The sequence below is a fragment of the Engraulis encrasicolus genome, chromosome 15 (genome assembly GCF_034702125.1).
Source record: "Engraulis encrasicolus isolate BLACKSEA-1 chromosome 15, IST_EnEncr_1.0, whole genome shotgun sequence".
NCBI lineage: Eukaryota > Metazoa > Chordata > Actinopteri > Clupeiformes > Engraulidae > Engraulis > Engraulis encrasicolus.
The window spans coordinates 52,136,033-52,152,601 of record NC_085871.1 but is presented as its reverse complement, the minus strand read 5'-3'; the positions used below and the strand labels follow the sequence as shown (position 1 = coordinate 52,152,601).

Below are 16,569 nucleotides of genomic sequence, written 5' to 3'. Positions count from 1 at the left end.
TTTTGTTAATTACAAACTTTACAGTGCATCCATAACTGCGCTAACAGAGTGGAGTGAACTTAATTGTCCCCAGGTTGAAATTTGTCTTGGTCTCTACAGTCACTACATTCCATACAGTACTTACATAACCAGCATATAACAGAACATAAATAAAAAAAACATTGAAAAAACATAGAAAACGTTAAAATAAAAAAACATCAAAGTGTGCACTACATGTCCATGGCAGGTCTATCTGTCATTAACAAACAAGGTATTCCCTGATGGGTGGTTATCCAAATAATACATTTCAAACACAGCATGTATCCAGTCCAAAAGAACTGACAGGGATGTCGCAATTATATTGACAGTTTGTACCTCAGGACCTTGTCTCGTGATCTGATTTGATTGACATCACTACCCTTTCAAGGATTTAAAGTAGCTGGCTTGTAGATATTAAGGTTCACGTAGTAGATGACCTCCCAAAAGCACGGTGAAGCTGCAGGTTGCATATCCCTCATGGCAGCTCTTGGCATCTCACCACAAGTCTTGAAAAAGCAAAAAAGAAAAGAAAAGTGTAAATGATTAGGCCAAGACATGGCTTTTCCATCTCAGTCATCATAAATATGGTTTAGGTAAATTATATTGTTCTGTATATCTCCTGTACACTTTGTATTTACTTGTGATGTGGGCTTGATTATGTCCTCTTTTGAAAGTCGCTTTGGTTATAAAGCGTCTGCCAAATGCAATGTAATGTAATAATGTAATGTAATGTAATATATATATACACACACACACACACACACACACACACACACACACACACAGGTATATAAAATGTTATTTCTGACTTGACTGCACCGGAATGACTGTGCCTACCGGTGCCCAAAGAGGAAGACAAAAAGAAAGACAACAAGTTTGAGAGTTTGGCAAACTAGTAGACAGAACATACAGTAAACTGTAGCAAAATTGTCTGAAGTGACACCACACAGTAGGCATTCCATACACATTCACAGAACCAAAGAACAATATCAGGCCTCACATATCAGGCCTCACACATGTGTGTGTGTGAGTGTGTGTGTGCATTAACGCCTGCTGTTGTGCATTGATATAAAAAAACGTACTTCATACATGCTGATGATATCCAAGGGCTTCTTGAATAAGTAGTGTGGCCGCCGACCCAGCTGAGCAGCATTCTTCTCCTTTTACTTGTGTCCTACAGCCAAAAAATAAGCAGTTATTGTGATTGTATTGTTAAAGTCATAGGCCTACAATACAGTTGACATACACATTTATCCTGAACTGCGTTGTTGGGTCCTGACAAACCAGTGGTAGTGAGAACAATATAATTGGATGTTGAAACTAGTAGGGATTTTCCTTTAAAGGGACACTGTGCAGGAAATGGTCAAAAAAGGTACTGCAACTATGCTGCTCATTGAAACTGGGCTGCCTATTGCCAAATTTAATCTTTGCATGAAAGTTTACTAAGTAATAAACAAATATTTTCTAGCATGGTCCAAGTAGAGTCATTTTTGCAGCTAAAAATGGCTAATTTTGGAAATTCAAAATGGCGGACCATGGAGAAGATCCCCCTTTTCATGTATGAAAAGTGCAATTTTTCAATTAATAATGAATGCTTAGAATTTGATGGTGGTGGTAAGCATTAATGAAAAAGGTAACATAAGTGAATGGGCAGCATGAATTCTGGAAATAAACAGCTAAAAATCTCACAAAGTGTCCCTTTAAGGTTGTGTGTGTTTATCTGTGTGTGGTGTAGAGTGGGGTGTGCATGCGCATGTTTTGTACGTGTGTGTGTGTGTGTCAGGGCTTGAAACTGGCACCAGCCAACAGGCCAAATGCTGGTAAAACTTGTCTGTGGCTAGTAATACTTTCAGTGTCACTAGCCAATTTGGCTGGCAGCGACATACGCATCATATATTCTATTGTTTGCCCCTTGTGTTTCAACAGTTTGTATTTAAGTTCAAGAAAAAGCTCAGTAACTCAGTTTCTATTTGCTTGATATACTTACATGTAGAAAGCTATACTCTAATCTTGCTTTAGCGCCTCATCTTCCAAGGTTAGACGTACACCATCACGATAAAGAAAGAATAAACAATATAAAATCTGTGGCTAGTGGAATGCCTGAATGGCTAGTGACTCGGGCAAACCACTAGCCACAGTGGCCAGTGGGTGAAAAAGTTAATGTCAAGCCCTGGTGTGCATGTGTGTAGGTATGCATGAGTGTGTGTGTGTGTGTGTGTGTGTGCGTGCGCGTGTGCGTGCACGCATGGGCTGTTATGCATGACATAAAAATATCTTACTTCCTACATCCTGATGTTTGAGGACTCCTCGGATAAATAGTGTCACAGACCCAGCAGAGCAGAAGTAATCTTCTTTCATTTGTGTCCTACAGCAGAAAAAGAATGAATAACTATGAGTAATTGGGATTTTACTGTGAAATATATAGTACAACTGGTACCCATGTTTACAATTCTTGGATCATACACTCACATTTCAGTGCCGCGTTCTTCCCTCGATGCAGACACAGCTCCGTACACATTAAGCGGTTTTGGTGCCAGGTCATCACGTCCATCGAGGAACGGACTACCGGAATGACTGTGCCTGCCGGTGCCCAAAGAGGAAGACAAAAAGACAGACAACAAGTTTGAGAGTTTGGCAAACAGATAGACAGAACATACAGTAAACCGTAGCAAAATTGTCTGAAGTGACACCAGACAGTAGGCATTCCATACACATTCACAGCATCAAAGAACAATATCAGGCCTCATTGTTAGTGTGTGTGTGTGTGTGCGCACGTGTGCGAGCGCATTCACGCCTTCTGTTGTGCATGACATTAAAAACTTACTTCATACATGCCGATGATATCCAAGGGCTTCTTGAATAAGTAGTGTGGCCGACGCCGACCCAGCTGAGCAGCATTCTTCTCCTCTTACTTGTGCCCTACAGCTGAAAAATAAGCAGTTGTTGTGATTTTATTGTTCAAGTAATAAGCCTACAATACAGTTGATACACATTTATCCTGAACTCACTGACTTACATCTCTCAGACAATCCAAATCGGTTTTCATCGGTTTACTTCTTCAGTGACTTAGTTCCAGTTTCCTACACACCCAGCTGTCTTGGTAACCGGTCAGAGGAGAGAAGTCCACCTTATCCAGGGCAGAAGAGATAAAAAAAAAGACAAAACGTTTCAGAGCTTTGCAGACACACCTTCAAACAGACAACAGACAACCTTAAATAAATGTATGAAAGGCTTTTGTCTCACTACTACACACAACTTTACATTTTTCATTTACATAAACAAAAATATAAACCAACCAGTCCCTTCGTAAATACTGCACAGAGTACAATATCACACACTCACACTAGAACTAAGTTACACACGCACGATTTCATGCAAAGCATGTTGAAGTAGCTGTTGCCTATAGCCACAAATTTCTTTAAACCAGGAAACTTCCCTGTAGCGTCAACAAAGCAACACATCCCTGCTCGTGAATGAAAGAAATTGGATAACTATTCCCTCCGTAATTTTGGAACACAACGACTGGTGAATGTAAACACGTTTTCCACGCGTTGCCTTCATCCGTATTTATAGAGCTACTACTCTAGCCAAGCCAGCAAAGCACATACGAGATAAGAAACGCCAGTTGACACACAAACAATAAACAATTGTCGCGACAACATTTTCTTGCACAGGCAAGCTGCCCAAACACACGATGCGACTTACCACACCTAACATACCGGTAATATTTAATGCGCGAGCTATCCCTCCCTCTGCCTTTATCAGAGTTCGGACTTGTGAAAGGTGCAAGTCGCAGTGAGCTCGGCCTCGGAAGAACATCGCAGGAGTCAGGAGAAGTCACACAACACAAGCACTTGCTCTCATAAAACTAGTTCTAGTTGACACAGAAAAAGAAGAAAGCCCGTCGACTCCCCTACAGTATGTAGAACTAACATGACACTTGTGGAAACCGAAGACAGCCTTCAGATGCCAGCTTGCGGCCCCAAACGAAAATGCTGTCGTTATGAACAGAATTCTAGGTTGAGTGGAGCCAGGTAGCGGCTAGATATAGTTAGCTAATTTCTCAGATTTGTGTCAGTTGCGTCCTGCATTAGGCTAGTAGTATCACAGCCCGTATAGAAAGTATATCGCCTCACTGTGTAACCTCAATTTATCGTCGAGTAGACACACTTAGCCCCCTACCTAAAAAGAATCTGCCCAACCACTGACAGCCAACCATCCGTTATAAGCTAGAACTATGCTAAATAGCAACCAAATGAATCCCAGAAGGGCTAACATTATGACTTACCGTAGTGTCTTGGTTATTAGCTAACTAACCACCGTTGACAGAACCTGGACGAAGGCTGGACGAACATACTACCAGAGACGTTCTTAATGCTATATTTAGAATAGAGAATCTTTGATACTACTTTCCAATGAAATGTAGCAAATATATTCCCAAATCCACCACAGGATAGCAAACCGCTGCAGTTATGACAGAGTGCTTATTCATTTGCTCCCCTTAAAAGATTAGTTACCGTTTCCTCCTATTAGGCCTACTCGAAATGGGTATAGCTTTCTATGAAATGTGCCTTAATATAGGCTACTCGCCACAAACAGGAACTCACGGCTGACGCATATTTACACCGCGAAAAGCAATATGGCAAGTTTATATGTAATAAAAGGCGCACACTTACCTAAACAATGCTTTCACATGCCATCCGGTGTCCTTTCTTCTGGACGTTGGTAGTTCTTGAGTTTACTAGCCGTTTTGGCAATGGCGTCCGGGCGGTAAAATTCAAAATTCAAATATATTGACAAGATTACAGGGTTGAAATGACCCAGGGCCTGGGTGCTGATGTGGGTTTAGCGAATAACCCAGGTAATGGGTACGGAAAATGACCCAATATGGGTTATATTTAACCCATTTTTCATAGAAAAGCAATTGACCCAGGGGTTTAGTCAAAGTAATAACCCAGCTCTTTTTAGAGTGTAGGCATGTCACACCGCAGGAAAATAGAGTCACACCACAGGGAATTCACTGCATTATGGCCATTTTAATCCTTTTGTATACATGGCTGACATCTGAGCTCATGCTAACTTGATAATGATATTGTGTTTAATCTTAATATGTGTTTTCATTAATAAAAAAACGTTTTTTTTCTTCCTATAAGAGCAGTCACACCACAGGACACCATAAAATGAACCTAAGCATTGCGTGACAGAAAGATTGCAATATGTAGACATATTAAGAGGTTAAGAGTCACTTTAAACTTCCACAGCACTCTCCAATAACTGAGGTACTGACTGGTTAGGAGCCAGTCTTTAAGACCCTTGTAGTTGGCCTTGCAGCTGCCCATTCACAAACATTGACATACATGTCACCCCACAGGACGCAATTTGTGTTACAAAATGGAACTTGTAGTTAATATTACTGTCTTGAGTGTTTTCCACATTCACATATCTTAATCTAAAGTTAAGATTTATGCAATCATGCCAAATGCTTCATACATTATTCAAAATGGTGTTGGTTAATTGATATATATATTATTATATATTGTTTCATTAATGTTACAGTCACACCGCAGGAAATTTGACATATAACCCTTTACATAAATCTTGACAAAAATGTTTCTTCTCATCTAAGACTAATATGAAACATAATGTACCACATCTTCTTTCATTGACATTTGTTTTTTAAAGGAAAATAACAGTTTTGTAGGTTTTTAACCAATGTTACGAAAAAACAAGGCGTCACGTCTCCCACCCATAGTACAGGGGTGCTCAAACTGTGGTACGCGTACCACTGGTGGTACTTGAGACATCTCTGGTGGTACTTGGAAGAATTCATTTGTGCATTGATTTTGAAGGCTGATCAAGTTGTTGGAGTGGAAAATGTCTCTTTTGTCACACATTTTGAAATATTGAACTGTATGACATACAAACATAATGCAGAATAATACTAGGCAAGCAAAAAAAATTAAAAACAAACTTGCACAGAATGTGACCGTAGCGTAGCTGTTGATGCCGTTATGAACCTCTCCTGTATTGACCGGCAAAAGTGAGTACGGAAGGCCTTTTCTGTGATATTCTAATGTCGGTTGTCAAGGTGGTACTTGGAGAGCTCAATATTTTCTCGGGTGGTACTTCACACAAAAAGTTTGATAACCACTGGTATAGCATATCAGAATAGCATTTATTCTGCATTTTATGCCTTGTGTATCAATTGTTTCTATTTAAGTTCAAGAAAAAGCTCAGTTACTCAGTTTCTATTTGTTTGATTTACTTCCATGTTGAAAGCTATGCACTCATCTGACTGCTTTAACACCTTAGCTTCTGAGGTTAGATGAACAGTGTCATGATAAAGAAAAACAACAATATCAAATGTGTGGCTAGTAGAATAGCTGGATGGCTAGTGACTCAGGAAAGCCATTAGCCATATGGCAGGCAAGTGACAAAGTTAGTGTCAAGCCCTGGTGGAGTGCTGTGTCACAATGACAATGGGAGTTGGAGTTTCCCAATGGGCTTTCTGTGAATAAATTCACTGCATTTATACATTTTATGAAAATATATCCATTTGAATTCATACATATAGGTTGCTATTACTTAAGTTGTTTTCTGTCTTGTCTGCTTTTCCTCTCTGTATTTCTGTCTGCCTCTGCGTCTGTGGGTTTCCTGGCCCTGCGATGCTGGCCTTTCCTGCTTTCCAAGTCAGAGGGACTTTTCCTACAATTGTCCTGGCAGATAGCCAGATGTTTCCAGGTTGACATGAAGATTGATAACTTTGAAAGATGACGTTAGCTTTTAGGACCAAATAAAAGCATGGCTACGTCTCGGGTGGAGTGGGCTGCCATTTTCAATGTACCATCTGTAAGGGCAGATAACCCATCGTCGCTCGCAGATTTTAAATGCTACCTCTGTTTCTGTGTGTGTTCTTTCAGGTCAATTTGATAAGGTAATACAGTGAAATTATTAAGGTGATATAGTAATGTAGAAATTTTAATTATTTTGCCAAAAGAAGTGTTATAGGTCATGAACAAGTTCACTAGAATGCACCATACATGCATACAACATCATATAGGTTGAGGTTTAGTGAATACACTGACACTGATTGTTGAAAATGGTGAAATAATTTGGGTGTGTGCTAACATTGGTTTGTAGTTACAGGTGGAAATTGAGGAGTGGTCGAAGAGGAGAAAACCATCATGGAAGGTTGCCAGTGGATGATCTCTCTGCCTCTCTGGGAATCTCTCTCAAGAACAGAGCTGTCTCTCAAGTGAGGGAAAAAAGTTCAACATGGACAGTTGGACTGATGTCATCAAAAGGGTTGTCTCTGCTGAGATGATCTGTTGCTGTTTCCAGAGGATCAACGACTGTCGTTTTGAAAGTTTTGTGGATTAATGGACGGTGTTTCTTTCTGATTGAAAGTGGACTGAGTTGTTTCAAGTGACAAAGGGGCGTCAGGAGACGTTCCAGGAGTTTCGATGGACAGAGTTCAAGGAGCTGAGGTCAGTTGGACCTGATGGCAGATGTGGGCACAAATGCCAGGACTGAATCCTGCCAGCTTGAGAAAGGCTGGAGGAGTGCAAATGAGTCGCTGAGGGTTTGCCACAGTGCCATGCAGGCAAGGAGCTGATGCCAGCATCCACGGACTGGTGCCAAAGAAATGTACCAGAGATCGTCGAAATATTGCTGAAAGACTGAGTTGAACGGTACTGGATTTGTAGGGGGTGTCTCGTGATACCTTCTCCTCAAAGGGCTCGGCCGAGTGTTTCCAAGGCTCGGACAGTCCTCATCTGGAGGGGTGCTATGGACACATGCAAAGACTGGATCTGACGGAGCAACGACAGCTGCCCATAAGGGTGGCCACGAGAGAGAGAGAGAGAGAGAGACTGGTCTGGCAACAACAACAAGAAGAAGAAGATGGACATTATGGATATTAGTTAGTGACCACTTCTGCAAGCAAGACAGGTTAGGGGTATACTGCACAACTAATTGTTTCACTGAGTTCATCTTTTCCATTATTTTATTGTTTCATTTAATTTGCTGATTATTTTATTATTCTCAGGAAATTTTCTGATTTCAGGTTTTGAAGTGAATTGCATACAGTTGCATTCAACGTTTAGTGAGGAACATACTGATGCTGATTTTACATGAGTGAATTCATTAAAGGCTGTCGTGCCACATACAAAAGTTTGAATAACATTCACATGGGTTTGCAAACAGTGGGTGGTTCAATAAAGGGGCCATTCATAATTTCTTTGGGGAAAAAGTTTTGGTAAACAAGAGTGTCAACTTTGAAGGAAGTTTCATATTTTATTGACTGACTGTTGTACATTTTAGTGCTCAATCTTTGCCACAACAAGGTTGAGGAGGTATTTGTGCTTCTGTCTGAATGACAAAAAAACTGCTGGTTTTGAGAAAGTCGTTTCCTGGACAAGCATGGGTACAGCCTTGTTAAAGAATTGAGACAATTTGGAACTGTTTATAAATTCCAGCCTAACCAATATGGAGCAGACTAACGCAGTGTAATGGTTCTGAATAGCTATGACCTTTATATTTTAACATTTTCATTCTACACACCATGCGTGAAAGCCACGGTGATTGTTAAGTAATAATGGTTAAATTTTCATAAACAGGAGGGATATGTGAATAAATTCACTGCATTTATACATTTTATGAAAATATATCCATTTGAATTCATACATATAGGTTGCTATTACTTAAGTTGTTTTCTGTCTTGTCTGCTTTTCCTCTCTGTATTTCTGTCTGCCTCTGCGTCTGTGGGTTTCCTGGCCCTGCGATGTTGGCCTTTCCTGCTTTCCAAGTCAGAGGGACTTTTCCTACAATTGTCCTGGCAGATAGCAGATGTTTCCAGGTTGACATGAAGATTGATAACTTTGAAAGATGACGTTAGCTTTTAGGACCAAATAAAAGCATGGCTACGTCTCGGGTGGAGTGGGCTGCCATTTTCAATGTACCATCTGTAAGGGCAGATAACCCATCGTCGCTCGCAGATTTTAAATGCTACCTCTGTTTCTGTGTGTGTTCTTTCAGGTCAATTTGATAAGGTAATACAGTGAAATTGTTAAGGTGATATAGTAATTTTATTTACACTTTCACTTTTCACTTACATCGTTGATTCCTGTTGTGTCATGTGTCAAATTGACAGTGTAACAAAATTTGTCATTCAAGCCACACTGCCCTACAAAGCAAAAAGGCAGTAACTGCATTGCTGTTGAAAATGAGTCACTATGACTTTAATGCCATATATATCAAAGTCTAAAGCTAAATAAAATGATTGATCTGCAAAAAAGGTGGTAATATAAAGTAATAAATCTGTCACATGTCAATAATCTCCCAAAAAACACTTATACTGGATTGTAGTATCATTTAAAAGTCAACTGACTCCGTTTTGAGCTCTGCGCAGTTACTGCCTTTTTGCTTTGTAGGGCAGCACATTTCTGGGGTGCATTTCTCAAAAGAAAAGTCGTTAGCCTGTTAGCAACTTCGGTAGTTGCCAATGAGAAAATGCATTGAAAACAACAAAGTAGCTAGTGTAGTAACCAACTTTGGTTTCGAGAAATGCTCGAACCCAAGTAACTGGCTACATTTAGCATTTCAAACACATTTAAAAATAAGAATAATTAATATGCAACGTTAACACAAAATGTGTCAGATACAGTATTTGGTAACACTTTACTTAAAGCCAACATTATAAGCGCATTTATAACAAATTATAAGACACATTATAATTACTTACAACGTATTATGACTACAGTCATAATGCTTCATGATGCTTTATATTAACAGTAATGGATAACTATGAATCTAGCTTACAATGCTTTATAAATCCAAGGGTGTCATGAGTGCTCATGACTGGCTATACACTACAGGCTGCCTGATGGGGCTTATAGTACATTTTGAGTACCTATACCCCTCTATGCACAGACCTGGATGATAAACTGTCATAAGGGCTCATACAATGCTATAATGGTTCATGTGAGATCATACGTCGTCAATGTGTGCTCTAAGTAAAGTGAAGTTCATATGGATGCATCTATAATGCACTGTATAATGCACATCTATAATGCATCATAATGTACTGTAAGCGCCATCAGGCCGCCTGTAGTTTATATCCAGTCATGAGCACTCATAATACCCTTGGATTTATAAAGTGTTATAAGCTAGATTCATGGTTACTCATTACTGTTAACATAAAGCATCATGAAACATCATGGGTGTAGTCGTAATGCATTGTAAGTAATCATAATGTGCATTGTAATTTGTTATATATGCACTCATAATGCGCTATAGATATGGGCTTCATAGAAAGTGTTACCCAGTATTTTAACTGAGTAGTGCACATGTGTCACATTCCACACACTGAAAACCATTTTGTGCATGTGTCACAGGTGGGGTTGCAAATGTGAAAAACACAAACTTTTCCAGTAATTGTCATGCTGTTTCTCTCCAGTTTCAAGGTCTGTAGAACACTACTAAGATGGCCTCTGCAGAAGTCAACTCTCCACTCCAGCTGATGAGGAGCATCAAAGAAGAGACAGAGGAGTTCAGCTTAGCTGACTCTCCATCCCAGCTGAACATAAAAGAAGAGAGAGAAGAGTTCCCTGGTTCTCATGAACAGCTGGAGATAAAAGAAGAGAGAGGAGAGTTCCCTGGTTCTACAGAACAGCTTAACACAAAAGGAGAGAGAGAAGAGGTCCCTGGTTCTCCATCCCAGCTGAACATAAAAGGAGAGAGAGGAGAGGTCCCTGGTTCTCCATCCCAGCTGAACATAAAAGGAGAGAGAGAAGAGTTCCCTACCTCTCCATCACAGCTGAACATAAAAGGAGAAGAGAGAGAAGAGTTCCCTGGTTCCCCAGAACATCTGAACGTAAAAGAAGAGTCAGAGCAGTTTCCCGGTTCTCCAGCTCAGCTGAGGAGCGTAAAAGAGGACAGCGAGGAGACCCTGCGTTCTCTGTACAGTCTGAGGAGCGTATCTGTAGTGCTGGTGGACTGCTGTAGACCACAAGGACGGCAGGAGAACAATGAAGAGAACCACAGAGATGCCAAGGCAAGGAAGAGATCTGGTAAGACACAATAGATGCAAATAAATCCTCTAAATGACAATATGTACATATGATTTTTTCACGTTTTCCAACTTTATAAAATAAAAATAAATAAATAAAAACTCTTAAAAAGAGTAAATTTTAGAGATCTGGTAAGACATGAAGAGATTATAGTATAGTAAGCTTATTATATAGTACTTTACCTAAAGAAGGTCGGATGACCGAAGCTTGTTAAAGTTTGTTGGTGGAATGGACAGTGTGCGGGATTCCTTTACACTTGAATGATAACCTCACTTAACTGGGATAATATCCTACGTACCTGCCCAACTACAGAGGTGTGCAAAAGCGTCTTTGTTGAACTGTTGCAGTAACAGCAAATTTAACCTGACTTTTGATGATAGTATACCACTAGTACAGTAGTATTATGGAAGGGTGGTGAGTAAGGCTGTAACGATACACCCAACCCACGATTCGGTTTGTATCACGATATATGACCCACGGTTCGATACGCCCCACGATTTTATTTTATTTTTAAAGGAAAAAAAGAAGAAAATAAATTATAGGCCTATATAGGCTATGATTTCTTTTTGCATTTAGGCCTACCTGCCTACATTAATTTTGTAGGTGTACCTAAATGATGTTGCAGATATACCACTGCAACCTGTTCCCCAGGTCTTGACATCAAAGCACAACACAGAGAAATAAGGGATATTAGTTCACCAAGGAAAAGTAGGCTTCTTATTAATAGGCTTAGATCAATAGGCTTAGATCATATGATGCTGAGATGCTGACCGTGTGTGAGAGAGACAGAGACGGAGAGAGAAGGGTCAGGGTTCCAGTAGGTAGCCTATAACAACTGTCTCACATTATCAAACATTATCCAAGTAATATCCAAACATTAACTGAAACAACACTGGTCATATCTCGTCAGGAAACCTGTTGCATAAAGTTACTTACAAAAATGCAACACTTAATTTTGATGTTTAATATTTTTGTAACTTTTTTGATCGTCCAGCAGCGCGCGCACGCTTATACAAACAAAACTCGAAATGAACCTCAGTTAGCCTATGTTCTCACTATGCAACACGCACGTTGTCCTTTGTTTGGTTTTGTGATTTGACATTTTGTCAAGAGCGGGAATGGATGCAGGCTGAAATGGAGCATGTTTTCGCTAGGCAGGCGGTCAATGCGGGGAAGAATAACGCTGCCTATTAATAGGCTATCCACATCGACCTCAACGTTCGCCCGACTTCAGACACTTCCCTTATAGAGCGTCGCGTGGTTTATGAATTTGGGCATCTCGCTCTCTCGCTCTCTTTCTCTCTCTCTGCTCAACGTCTGTCTCCACTCAACAGCATCGGCGCATGCAACTAAACACCTTCACACGTTTTATAAAGCCTTCTTGGGTCTGTTGTTCATTTCTGTGCTTAACCATCCGACGTTTCCAAGTGTTTCGTCTCGCGGAGGTAGCTCAGGCAATTGATAACAACAAATGCACGTGCTGGTTGGACGGAACATTTTATAAGAGAGGGATGAATGGAAGTGCACATGTGCGCCCCTTTTCTACTTGTCTTTTTTAAGCGCATATGCAAACATTTGCCTTTATGCTGCTGTTTTCTAGACTGAGGGGTAACAACAGAGATTTTGTTATGGAAGAACTTTGGTAACAACTTTTAAAGGGCGCATCGCGATTCTGCGAGGAAGTTTCGCGATAGGGGTTCGTGGGTCTGTGTACCGCGATCCCTCGGTTCGATGCAATATCGTTACAGCCTTAGTGGTGAGAGATCAGAACTAGTGACATACAGTTGAGGACTTTGCTTTCATCTGCTTTCATCTGATGAGATTCAATTGCACCTGATTTGATGCATGAATTCTGCTTCTGTCAGGTGGAGAAAGGGATAGGCCTTAAACCTTTATAACATGGTTTCCACAATTAAACTTGGTGGTGGAAGCATCATTATGTGGCAGCCTCAGCCAAAGGAAACCTTGTTTGGGTGTACGGCACCATAAAAACAGAAGATTATGATGGAATGTGGAAGGTGACCATGCAAAAATATGCTCATACAGGAAGCTAAGATCTTCACTGGATATTTCAATAAGATAATAACCCAAAACTTACATCAAAATAGTTCACATGTTCTTCAAGGATACTAAAACCATGGTCATGGAGTGGTTCAGACCTCAATCCTTTAAGCTTAGATCTGTGGTTCCCAAACTATGGTACGCGTACCCCTAGGGGGTACGCAAGGTGATGGCAGGCATTGATGTTTTCGGTATTTCAAGGGTATTGGTTAAATTGTTTCCTTGTAAACATCGTTTTCAGTACACATATTAATTTATTTTTCCATGGGGGTTAATCGCAAAATCAGCTGTTGAGGAGAGTCGCGTGCGTGGCACATCTCTGTGTGTTCCATCTCCTTCAGTCTGCATAGTGCAGCATCAAACAAAGCATCATCATGTTCACGTTACTTTCTGGAGTTGGTGAAGAGTTTCTGGGACTGCCATATGTGCTTCAATCCACAAGTACCTGTGATTACGCCAAGAGTAAGATAACTTGCTACTTTTGGGATTTTGACAAAATAAGCTTTGTCAGGACTGGTTCGTCAGGCAGACTGCAGGCTATGTGTTTGTTAGCATGCTTTTAGCGAACTGCTATGTTCATGCAATGTCATATTTTAGTCAAGTGCAGTAGGCCTAATATTACCTTCTGACACCCCCCTAATTAGCCGTGAACAAGTATGTGTGTTCAATTTAGGTGACTCCTATAACTTTTAGCGCAGTCACAGGTCCATCCAATTTCATTCAAATTTTAACTTTGTCTACAAAGTTGACATGGCTACTAGCCATTTCACGTTTTAATGTACATTCACACCTCTAAGTGCCCTCTCCTTAAAAAATGCTGAGAGATTGCTAAACAATAATGGCTGGTCGAAAACATGTCAATTTAGCAACCTTAATGGGCCATTACATATCTGGCTGAAAGCCTTTCATAGAGGACCTACTGGTGTAGCCTACACAACATGTTGCAACAATGTTATCTCTATGCCCATTCATCTGTGGACGTTTCTGTTGATGTGCATCGTGTTTTGTTTGTCAGCGGATGGAGCTGAAATGCTCCAAGGGGTACGTGATGTGAAAAAGTTTGGGAAGCACTGCTTTAGATAGTCTTAGAGGAGTGCTAAAAATGAATGGCTATCCTCAACAATGACAAAATGAAATGATTTTTTATGTCTGAGGAAGGGCCGGGGTGGCCCGAAACGTCACATTAAAATGAAGTAAATGGGAGCATCGGTGTTGCGGTTTTTTCCTTTTTTCAATCCTCAACAATGACAAAATGGTCCCAAATCATGTGCCAACATAGTTAACAACTAATCAAAGTGCCTGGTGTCAATTTTGGTTAATAAATAGCACTGTATTGACTATTAATGATAAAGGCGCTAATAATTTTGTCCTTGCCATTTTTATCCTTTTTTGTTTAAACTCATTGTAACAATGGAAAAGTCCAAATTCAACTTATTGGATACTATCTTCATGTTGTATTAGTTTCCAGAATAACATAGATTCATTAATAATGTTCAGTCTCAATGATTAATCAAGAGAGATGTCTAATTTCAGGAGGAGGGCTAATAATATCGTCCTCAACTGTAAGTGTGTTACAACCGCAAGTCAGAAACCTTTGGGACTTTCACTGAAATATATTCAAAGATAAAATAATGCTTTATTTATGTATTTATATGTAATAATACATACTGAATAATATTTATTTTTGTAACTCAACTAGCTTGTATTTCTGCAGAAAGAGCAGATGTGGACATGCTTGTGGCACGACTGGGGCAGCTCAAGCACTAATGTAGCACAGGGGTCAGGAACCTATGGCTCGCGAACCACATGTGGCTCTTTTGGGAACTGCATGTGGCTCTCGGACAAACCTATAATTTGTTTACTCAATAAGCCATGAATAATTTTGGTACGGCGCTAAAATAAAAATGGACTTACTGAAATAAAAAGTTAAAATAATATTCAAAATATAAAGTTATCATCTCGCATTTAATCCATCCCAGGTCTGTTCTCTACCACTGAAGTTCACGGTTAGGCCTACGTCTGATCAGCTGAGCCAAGCACAGGCCTTCGACGAAGGCTACTGTACAGATATGAAAACCGTGTGTTTTTATTGGACAATGCCGTGCCCGCGCTGGGTCGTGTCGTGTGAGATAACACTCCATCCGTAATGCTTTACCTACAGTTCAGCTAGCTAACGGTTGTATCCAAAACAAAGTAACTGTTCACGATCGTGCCATTATGATGGCAAATCAAGTGGAGGAAACACAAGTGAGGGATATAAATTTTAGCGCTGTACCCCATCGCTTTGGTTGAATCAACTGACGTAAGTCTTTCCCAGTTCAGGGTGATTGCGAGATAACTGGTGCCACAATGCGTAGGCAAACATAGGGTTGCCATTCGTCCCTTGAAATACGGAATCGTCCTGTACTTGGCGGTTAAATCACGAGTTCCTTATTGGGGACACATGTCGGTAAGGGACGCGATTTGTACCATATTTTCGGGAATTACTAAAAATAGACATGTCAGCCACATATCAACTGTAAAATGTTAACTATTGTCAGCGTGACCAAGATGAGCATCCTCTCTTGAAGTTCTCTCTCCCTCCCTCCTCCCTCCTCAGGCACCTTCCCTGTGTCTGTCTGATGGCTAGATTAGAAGCACCCCCGCCATTCTCATTGGCAACTCCGATGCATAAAAATTAGAAACTTACGGTAATGCATGCGCGTGGCTTCTTAAATGCACATCCACAGCTAGTTTTAGTTCTTCTTTCGGCAGCTCTCCCCCTTCTTATCCCCAATGCAAGCGTTACTTTTATTCCCTTCTGTGCATGACAATTAGCATTAGAAATAATAATGGCGAAAATGGTATGGCTCATGCAAAAAATATTTTTTGAACAAAATGGCCGTTTATGGCTCTCTCCACCAAAAAGGTTCCCGACCCCTGGTGTAGTAGATGGTCATCAAAGAGAATGTGACCGTGTGTATGTGTTGTTGTTCCTTGAAGGCTGAAAGAGAGCCTTCCAGCCCGTCTAGCCCCAGTTTACAAATAATAAAACCTAACATCTCAATATTTTTACACTTTAACGATAACTATATTTCTCCCCCCTTTTCTGCGGTGCGAATTTAAAAAAAAAAAAAAAAACAGCTAAAATGGGGCATTCTGCGACTATCTGCCGAACATTTTTAACTTTTGTGGTCATCCTAAAAGTAAAAAGATAGTGCACTTCAACATGACAATTAATAGGCAATCATAGGTAATACACATTCATAAAGTTGATGCATACACAAGAGGTGCCTTCCTCAACCACCTTTGCAAGTAGCTGTAGCCTTACGCCAGAAGCAGATGTCGAAAGTGACTTTCAACTATTACTTTTCAGGGTATTGGTTACAGTCCCTGGAGCAATATGGGGTCAGGTGCCTTGCTCAAGGATTCTTCAGCCATG

At 40.4% G+C, this 16,569-nt stretch overlaps 2 protein-coding genes across 4 annotated transcripts in view; one reads left to right on the top strand and one right to left on the bottom strand.

Moving 5' to 3' along the window:
- LOC134464172 (gastrula zinc finger protein XlCGF26.1-like) overlaps positions 1–10,750 on the top strand; it is a 61,588-nt gene extending 50,838 nt beyond the window's left edge. For both annotated transcript variants that reach the window (XR_010037855.1, XR_010037856.1), the window contains exon 2: positions 10,475–10,750. The gene's annotated coding sequence lies outside the window, so the exon portion shown is untranslated. The remainder of the gene's footprint in view (positions 1–10,474) is intronic.
- The window catches only part of LOC134464179 (zinc finger protein 664-like), a 268,197-nt gene that overhangs the window by 130,730 nt on the left and 120,898 nt on the right, over positions 1–16,569 (bottom strand). The gene's annotated exons all lie outside the window — the stretch shown is intronic.